This window comes from Solanum stenotomum, chromosome 8 (genome assembly GCF_019186545.1).
Source record: "Solanum stenotomum isolate F172 chromosome 8, ASM1918654v1, whole genome shotgun sequence".
Taxonomy (NCBI): domain Eukaryota; kingdom Viridiplantae; phylum Streptophyta; class Magnoliopsida; order Solanales; family Solanaceae; genus Solanum; species Solanum stenotomum.
Window position 1 is genome coordinate 55,100,426 of NC_064289.1, and position 9,811 is coordinate 55,110,236.

The following is a 9,811-nucleotide window of genomic DNA, read 5'->3' on the forward strand; positions in this document are numbered from 1 at the left end:
ATAAAGCAAACCCTAAAACGCGAGATATGTGGATCACTGATGGGCCTAAAATGTAATTCAAATTGGATCCAGTCAATAGGCCCAATTTCTCGGTTCTTAATGGATGAATCGGGTCTTTGAAATTTTAGTCCCACCGTTTTTTTCTTCGTAATTGAATTTGATGTACTTGAGTCCCACCAATATGTATAAGGTAGTCTTTATTAAAAAAAGCGTAGTTGATCACATCAAAATCACACACATATAGATGATGCATATTGAAATATTATCTTGAAGAATGTGACGTAAGTTTTTTCTTCGATATCATGTATTGTATTTTGATATCAATACCCATGACACTACAGAAATAGGTGAACCGATATTGTGTATAGTTAAATACTTGTTGAATTAATGATTAATCAAGATGACATTTCTCAACTTTGGAATACGAGTTTAAGGTCTATGTTGTCATGAATTTTAAATGACTAACTAATACCTTCACCAGGGCAATTAAAGGAAAAGAAAAAAAATCAAGAGTTTCTGAGGTCATTCAATGGTAAGAGTATAATTTCACATGCATACATAGTTTAATCATCGTAATTTGATAGTTGAAAATTTGATTTTTTTGAAATTGTGTTTGTACATATATTTTATTTGATTATTATTTATTTTTACTTTTATAAGTGGAATTGTGCAATTTTCAAAAGTTGATCTACATTAGGTTGTGGAAACTTGAAAATATTTGAGGATCAAATATATATATAGATAACTTTCACAATCTGATTCAAAATATATGATCAAACACAAGTCAAGACATTGGGAGATGACCTAGAGATTTAGTTTTGTAATTCATAAGATGTTAGAGTGGATTAAAGTCTCACATGGCTAGAAAATTGGTTTACAGTATGCTTATATAAACTTGGACAATCTTCTTCTCATGAACTAACTTCTAAAATTGTGTTAGGCTTAAATGTCATATTTTTACATGATATCATAGTCAAGTTATGCCTGTTTGGACTTATAGTACACGCTCCAATAGAGTCAACCAATAAAAACGGTATTATTGTAGATTAAACTCTCAAATTAATTAAAAAATAAACGGACAATTTACTTAAATAGACCTGAACAATCTTTCCCTCATAAAATTAAATTTTGGAGTTAAAGTTTCAGATGGATCGAAATTTATGAATTCTTAGAACATTTTTTGTATCCGCAACTATTTGTACGGTCATTTTCTTCTTATCAAATGTTAAGTGAGTATAAGAGTATCATTTTTCTCAAGCTGAAACAACTAAAAGATTAAAATATCTAACCTTGATTTTATCTTCTTAGTATTAATTTTATATTATTATTGGAGAAATAAGAGTGAAATTGTAAACTTTATGACTCATTTTCCTTATTAATCATTCGGAAAAAAAGAGGATACATTTCTTGTAAATATGAAATAATACTGTGTCAAAATATTACCCATATTAGATCCCTTACATAAAGTGCACAAAAGGTATATTATTCTATTTAAAAATTCATTTGTTTTACAGACAGAAATGAAATATTGCAAAAAAAAAAAAAACATATTTCTTAAAAGCTTGCGTATAATAACGGAACTTATAGTAAGATCAAAGGAGAATCCCTTGGTTCAAAGCAAGGTCTCGTGAAGGCGACGGCAACTATAACTTTATTCAAACTTGCTTAAGACTATACTAGAATAATTTATTAAACGCAATATCTGATTTTTCAGTATTATTTTTCCACTTAGTGTCTGATATATACATTTGAGGCCTACTTAAATCTTTATTCGTTCCATATTTGAGTGGTTAAGGTACTTATCACTCCAACACAACTAGATGTTGGTCAAATTGGTGTTTGCTACTCGGGAAATGTCATGAAACGCTTACACTTGCAAACAAGGAATATAAGGTGGAGAAACGCATCCTATCTAACATGTAGAAGGACTAACAATGGAGTAAGATTCAAAACTCTATCGATAATGAGTCCCTTCACTTAAATACCACGCTTTTGTCTACAATTCTAAACCCATGATGCATCACTCACACAACACATGTCGTGCTATTTTGCAACCACATCAAAGTGCTACGGGCAACTTTGGGACATTAAAAGAGCCAAATTAACTAAACAAAAACAGGACAAACATGATTTGTCTGCTTGGGGAATACACACATAATGCAATGCAACAACTACTTCAAATGGAAGACCAAGAAAACACGACCTTTAACTACTCTGTAAATAAAATGATCACCTGGGACCATAAAAAAATAGCTCTCTTGCAGTAAAACTCAAGGACAAGTGAACTTTCTACACCCTCACATTGCAGTACCATAGGCAAGGGTATAATATCCATGTTTCCACAAGGGAAACAATCAAACTTTCACCCATATAGTTCTAGGCCGTCAAAGAGCACGCGTGACGCATCTACATGTTGGTCTAGAACAACAATGCCATGTCATCTTATGCAAGACATACATAACATGTTGGTCTAGAACAACAATGCCATGTCATCTTATACAAGACATACATAACACTTAAATTTATTGCATCCCAGGTGCACCTACTAGGCTAACACTGGAAGAGTAGATCTCATTTTCCCATCCTGATAAAGAAAAACTAAGGTCCAGTTTCAAAATATATCTTGAATTAATAATTCAACTACTACTACTACACCTCAATCTGCTCACAAGCAAGTTCATACTCACTGCCCATATTGCTTCATTTAAACATGTCTGCTACTTGAACATACAAGTTAAACCACATCAGAACAGGTTTAGGAATTCAATTGCTACCGACACCACAAAAACACGTTTCAAACTCGCTTGGCATGAAAATGCCTTTAATCAAAAACTGAACTTTACTAAAATTTCAGTTCAAACTTCAAACAATCTCCAAGTTTTGTATCATCTCCAATACGAAACTCAAATGAGTTTTCACTACAGCATGGAACCAAATTTAAATTGCTATCTAAAATGGACCGTATGGTATCAGCATAAAGCATGCTGATGTACTACTTTTTTTGGATGAAAAAACCTAGGCAATGTGTGCATTCCATAATGATCCAACATCAATTTGGCATTTAATTAGACAAACAATCTTAAGCCCAAAGCGGCAAAGATTGTCACACGATATAAACACTTCGTGAGCGAATTTCACAATTATATAAACAACATACCCAGTGTAATCTCATAGGTGGAGTCTAACGAAGATAGAGTGTGTGCAAATATTAATCATACCTCGCAGAGGAGGCAGGGAGGCTGTTTCCAAAAGCTGTTCAGCACAAATAAAGCATATTTTCACAAATATATAAATGCAGACAATTCAAAACAAAGAACGAGGAACGACGTAGATAAAATAGAGCGAAAAGACACGAATAATAAGAAGCATAAATCCATAGCCAAAATCGAATACCAAAAATTTGAATTCGGTGTAATTAGAACAAAATCACAACTCAAATGTTACTGAAATTTCAAACTAAAACTTAAACAGCATAAGCCTAAAGAAGACGATAAGCATAGATAGACCGTTGAGAACTGCGGAATGTGGTTCTACTTCGATCTCTGTCTCATCTTTCGGCGCTTCCTCTTCAACCTCCTCATACGCTTCTTCTTCCACTGAAGAAAAAACAAAAAAAAATTACAAAATTGAGCATAAAAACTTACGGAATGAGTGAAAATGGAGAAATTTCATGCTACAGAATTGATGTTACCTTAGCTCTCATTCTTAATTGGTGATGATCGTAGAGTTCTCTTCACTTCACAGAGAGAATATTTCAAATGCGGCAGTGATGAAAGATGATGAAATTAGGGTTCAGCTCAATTATATAGCAAACCCTAGAGATGTGAGATATGTGGATCACCGATGGGCTTAAAATGTTAGTTCGACTTGGGTCCAGTTTTTAGGCCCAATCTTGTGGCTCTAAACGGATGATGTGCAAGAATGACCCCCAATAAGGGGTGCTTGAAATTTTAGTCCCTTTTCTTCTTCTTTGTACTTCGAGGTTTTCCGAAATAGTCTTTCTACCTCCACGACATAATGATAAAATGTATGCACCCTCTATCCTACATATAAGATTACGCTAGATATGTTATGCTAGTTGCTAAAAATATCTTTAAAGAATGAATGAACTATGTTACTCATTTGTGAAAATAAAATTAATTTCACTTATGAGATAGGAAATTCAGAGTATTTTTATAGCGGTCGTTTAATAGAATGTATGAGAATAGTATTGATTATGATATATTAATAATGTTTGTATTAGTTCTAACTTACATTAGTTATGTTGAGATTATTTTTTATGCAGTGTTTGGTGTATTAAAATAATATAAATTGCATAAAAAATGATAACATGTTTATTTACAAAAACGCCCTTCACAAATATGGTAGAAACGGTGTAGAAAAAGTTTTGAGGGACAATTGTGTCTTTAAATCTTACTAATGTGTGTATTAAAACCTTTTGCAATACTAATACAATGGATTTTTGTATGTGTTATACAATATATCCAAGTGGATTCGCATGTATCTGGGATACATAGTAAATTTCGCTAACCTCCCTCACCTCTCTCTCATCTCGCTCGCAATGCTCTCTTGTATCTAGTATTCTAGATACACGTGAATCACTCTAGATACATACAAATACATGTATCTAGTATGTATCTAGGGTGATTCACATGTTTCTAGGATACACATATTTGATCAAATTAAGATTTGTTGGAGGCTTTAAGAAAGAGGAGAGTCATAATTTGACTTTGAACTCCTTTTAAGACAAGTTGAGATTTTCTTTGACACTTTATATAAAGTGTTAGTCCGTACTCCGTAGTGTATTGCTTGAGTAACACTTTATAAAGTTAATGCATGCATTAACTTTATATATTAGAAGTAGGGGTGTTCATGGTTTGAATAAAAACTGATCCAAACCAAAAAATTAAACCAAATCAATAAAATAAAATCGATTTTATTTGGGTTTGATTTGGTTTGGTTTTAGATTTTTTAAAACCGANACTTTGAACTCCTTTTAAGACAAGTTGAGATTTTCTTTGACACTTTATATAAAGTGTTAGTCCGTACTCCGTAGTGTATTGCTTGAGTAACACTTTATAAAGTTAATGCATGCATTAACTTTATATATTAGAAGTAGGGGTGTTCATAGTTTGAATAAAAACCGATTCAAATCAAAAAATCAAACCAAATCAATAAAATAAAACCGATTTTATTTGGGTTTGATTTGGTTTGGTTTTAGATTTTTTAAAACTGATAGTATTTGGTTTGGTTATGATTTTATTCGAAAAACCCGAAGAAATAATCGAACCAAACTGATGAATCATATACATATATTTTATTAATATATATACTTAATATATTGTTTTTATAACAATTTTAAAGATCTTGTATATGTTTTCATTAAAATTTCTTTATAATTTACTTATTGAAAGCAAAAATGTCCAAGGTGAAAACATTTATATGTATATGAGTGTTTATGACAATTCTTTGTGGGACTAAAAATGTTATTGTCTCTTCCTTCTAGGCCAATATAGTAAATTTTAAAGCTTTATTGATAGTAAATTCAGTGATCAAAAGTTCGGTAATTTAATTCATTCTAACTATTTTTCGTTTTGAATGGATTGTTGTCACTTTTTTCACATTTTGAATGAATTGTTTCTTTTATTTTTGTATATGGTTAATAACCGAATAACCGATCCAAACCAAACCGAAACCGATAAATGTATATTATATTTGGTTTGGTTTGTTTTTGATAATTTTAAAACCGATTAAGTTGGTTTGGTTTTGATTTTGACCAATAACCGATCCAAACTGACCCATGAACACCCCTAATTAGAAGTATCTTACAAAGACTGAAAGTGACATGACCACTGCTTTTGTTTTACTGGAAAATAAAATTTTAAAGTGTTGATTTGATTCAACATTATAAAATTTTTAAAAATAGATAGAGATTTTGCGTGTTAAATTTTTTAAGAGTTGATTTCATTTTACACAAAAAGTGTTACGTGAATTATATATAAATTTTGCGTGTTAATATATAAATTTTAAGTTTTTTATTTTTATATATATAATTTTTTAATTATTTGTTATCCACTTTATCTAATAATTTTTTACTACTAATTGAAGTATTTTATTTTTTATTTTCATTGAAACATATACCTCGTGAAACTTGTACAGTATTGATTTAGTTCAACACTGTAAAATAAATTACGCGAAATTACAGTGTTGATTTAATTCAATACTGAAAGTGAAAGTGAAAATGTGTAAGAAGATTTACAACTTACAAGGCTCAACGGCAAGTAGCCTTGTTAGATTTTTTTATTATTATTATTTAAAAAAATTAATCAAAAACTATACATATAAAATCAACAACTAAAAGTTTTGAAAAAAAAAATTAAAAACTAATAAGGCTACTTGAGCCTTGTAAGTTGTAAGTCTTCTTACACATTTTCACGTGAAACTTTTAGTGTTGAATTAAATTAACACTGTAATTTCGCGTGATTTATTTCTACAGTGTTGAATTAAATCAACATTGTACAAGTTTCACGTGATATATGTTTCAATGAAAATAAAATACTTCAATTAGTAGTAAAAAATTATTGGATAAAGTGATAAAAAAAAATAGTTAAATAATACTATGCTAAAATAACAAACAAACAAAATTTTTAAAAAATTAATTAAAAACTATAAATATAAATTCAAAAATTAAAAAAATAAAAAAACTAACAAGGCTACTTGCCCCTTGTAAGTTGCAAGTCTTCTTATACACTTTCACTTTCACGTGAAATTTTCAATGTTGAATCAAATCAACACCATAGTTTCGCGTAATTTATTTTTACAGTGTTGAATTAAATCAATACTGTATAAATTTCACGCGATATATGTTTCAACGAAAATAAAATACTTCAATTAGTAGTCAAAAATTATTAGATAAAGTGATAAAAAAATACTATATTAAAATAACAAACAAACACAATTTAATTGAAAACTATACATATAAAATCAAAAACTAAAAGTTTTGAAAAAAAAATTAAAAAAATAAAATAAAAACTAACAAGGCTACTTGCCCTTTGAGCATTGTAAATTGTAAGTCTTCTTAGACATTTTCACGTGAAACTTTCAGTGTTGAATCAAATCAACACTGTAGTTTCGTGTGTTTATTTATACAGTGTTAAATTAAATCAACACTGTAAAAGTTTCACGTGGCATATGTTTCAACGAAAATAAAAAAATAAAATACTTCAATTAGTAGTAAAAAATTATTAGATAAAGTGATAAAAAAAATAGTTAAAAAATACTATACTAAAATAACAAACAAACAATTTTTTTAAAAAAATAATTAAAAACTTTACATATCAAATAAAAAACTAAAAGTTTTGAAAAAAAAATAAAAAACTAACAAGGCAACTTGCCCTTCAGCCTTGTAAGTTGTAAGTCTTCTTACACGTTGTCACTTTCACGTGAAACTTTCAGTGTTGAATCAAATCAACACTGTAATTTCGCGTGATTTATTTTTACAGTGTTGAATTAAATCAACATTGTATAAGTTTCACACAGTATATGTTTCAACGAAAATAAAATACTTGAATTAGTAATCAAATATTATTAAATAAAATGATAAAAAAAAACACTATATTAAAATAACAAACAACCAAAATTTTAAAAAAATTAATTAAAAACTATACATATAAAATCAAAAACTAAAAGTTTTGACAAAAATAATTAAAAACTAACAAGGCTACTTGCCCCTTAAGCCTGTAAGTTGTAAGTTTTCTTACACATTTTCACTTTCACTTTCATGTGAAACTTTCAATGTTGAATCAAATCAACACTGTAGTTTTGCGTGATTTATTTATAAAGTGTTGAATTAAATCAATACTGTAAAAATTTCACGCGATATATGTTTCAACGAAAATAAAAAATAAAACACTTCAATTAGTTGTAAAAAATTATTAGATAAAGTGGAGAAAAAAATAGTTAAAAAGACTATATTAAAATAACAAACAAACAAAAAAATTTAACTATTTTTTTACCACTTGATCTAATAATTTTTTACTACTAATTGAAGTATTTTATTTTTTATTTTCGTTGAAACATATACAACGTGAAACTTTTACAGTGTAGATTTAATTCAACACTTTATAAATAAATCACGCGAAACTACAGTGTTAATTTGTTGCAACACTGAAAGTTTCACGTGAAAGTGAAAATGTGTAAGAAGACTTACAACTTATAAGGCTCAAGGGGCAAGTAGCCTTGCTAGTTTTTAATTTATTTAAAACATTGGTGGAATCATAATCATAAAAACACATAGCGTGAGATTTAGTAAGGTTAGAACTTTTAAGATGACGGATAATAAGGTTAGAGTGATTTTACATTGGGGTGGAGAGATTTTGCATGAATCCGGATAGTTTTGAATTATTTTCTAACTGCATCGATAGAGTAAAATCACTCTAACATTCGAATGATGATTCTTTATCTTCATTTCTTCGTAGTATTGAATTATTTTCTAACTGCATCGATATGCAGTTGCTTGAGATGTATGCATCAGTTCAACGATGCCCTCTCATTCATGAACCCGATGATAGTGAATTTGATCTTTCAGTTGAACAACAAGTGATGGTAGAAATTGAGGGTGTAAATGAAACACAACAAAATTCGACCTTTGAAGTGAATATTTTAGATGTTGCCGGTCCTAGCAATTTGTGTAGTCAACTTCTTTCTACACTGTTGGAGGCTATCAACATGTAATTCATATGTATATAAATATAATTGTTTAATCTTTTTTCTTGTTCATATATTCATTCATTGAATTTTGAAGGCCTAACGAATGCGGAGGTCCTCTCACTCGGCTCTCAGAAGTAGTTGACATCAATGACAATGAACTACACGATGATTTGACGGAGGATAATGAAAGTGGAAATGATGATGAAGATGTTGGCGTAGATATTGCTCTCATAGTAGTTTCTACTGTTAGTTCATCTTTTGAAGCAATTCCATATTTGGATCATATGAAAGATTTTGCAAACGAATTCGGATTTAATGTTCCTGGTAACACTCCACTATGGAATGAAAAGAATTTTAAAAACATTAAGAAGGTGTTTGAATTGGCTTAAAAGTTGGTCAAATCTACTTTTAAGTCAGTTTTTGACTTCTAGGAGTGTTTGACAAATATAAAAAATAACTTCAAATAAGTCAAAAATGACTTAAAATAAGTTACGAAGTGTTTGGCAAGGTAAAAAATGACTTAAAATAAGTCAGAAACCAAAAAGTAGGTCTCCCCCTACTTTTTATTTTTTGACTCAAAAGTCATTTCAGTTTGACTTTTTATTTTTGACTTAAAAGTTACTTTTTTTTAAGGCAATCCAAACGGGCTCTAAGTCAAGTTTGATTCATGAAACATAAAATTATGTAAATTAATGATAAATATTTTTTATTTAATTAATCGATGTATTTTTGTATGGTATTTTTAAATAAAAAACAAATGAAATCGACAGTGAGAATGTATAAAATTGTGAAAGGGACAGAGTTCTTGTGTGATCAATCCAAAGGAAACAGTTGGAAGGTCATCTGCAAAAAGAATATGTCGGAATGTGAGTGGATGATTTGTTTTTCGCAATATAGACGGTGATATGTGAAAGGCAGGTAAAATGATTTATCACAGTTGTAATCCAGATACATATAAGGAAGATCATGACAATTTGAATAGCAACTTGATTGCCACATCGTTGATTCCTTATATTATTGAAAATTCCAATATATAAAAATGATTCAAGAAATCATCAAAGGATTGCACCACTACAATCCTAGTTATAGAAAAGCACAAAAA

General features: G+C 29.5%; 1 long non-coding RNA gene across 1 annotated transcript; it reads right to left on the reverse strand.

Moving 5' to 3' along the window:
* Nucleotides 1-3,356: 3,356 nt before the first annotated feature.
* Nucleotides 3,357-3,857, reverse strand: LOC125873083 (uncharacterized). The gene is made up of 2 exons (XR_007447191.1): nucleotides 3,692-3,857; nucleotides 3,357-3,596 (listed from the first exon to the last, which is right to left on the reverse strand). It is a non-coding gene; the product is annotated as an uncharacterized LOC125873083 (long non-coding RNA).
* Nucleotides 3,858-9,811: the final 5,954 nt, after the last annotated feature.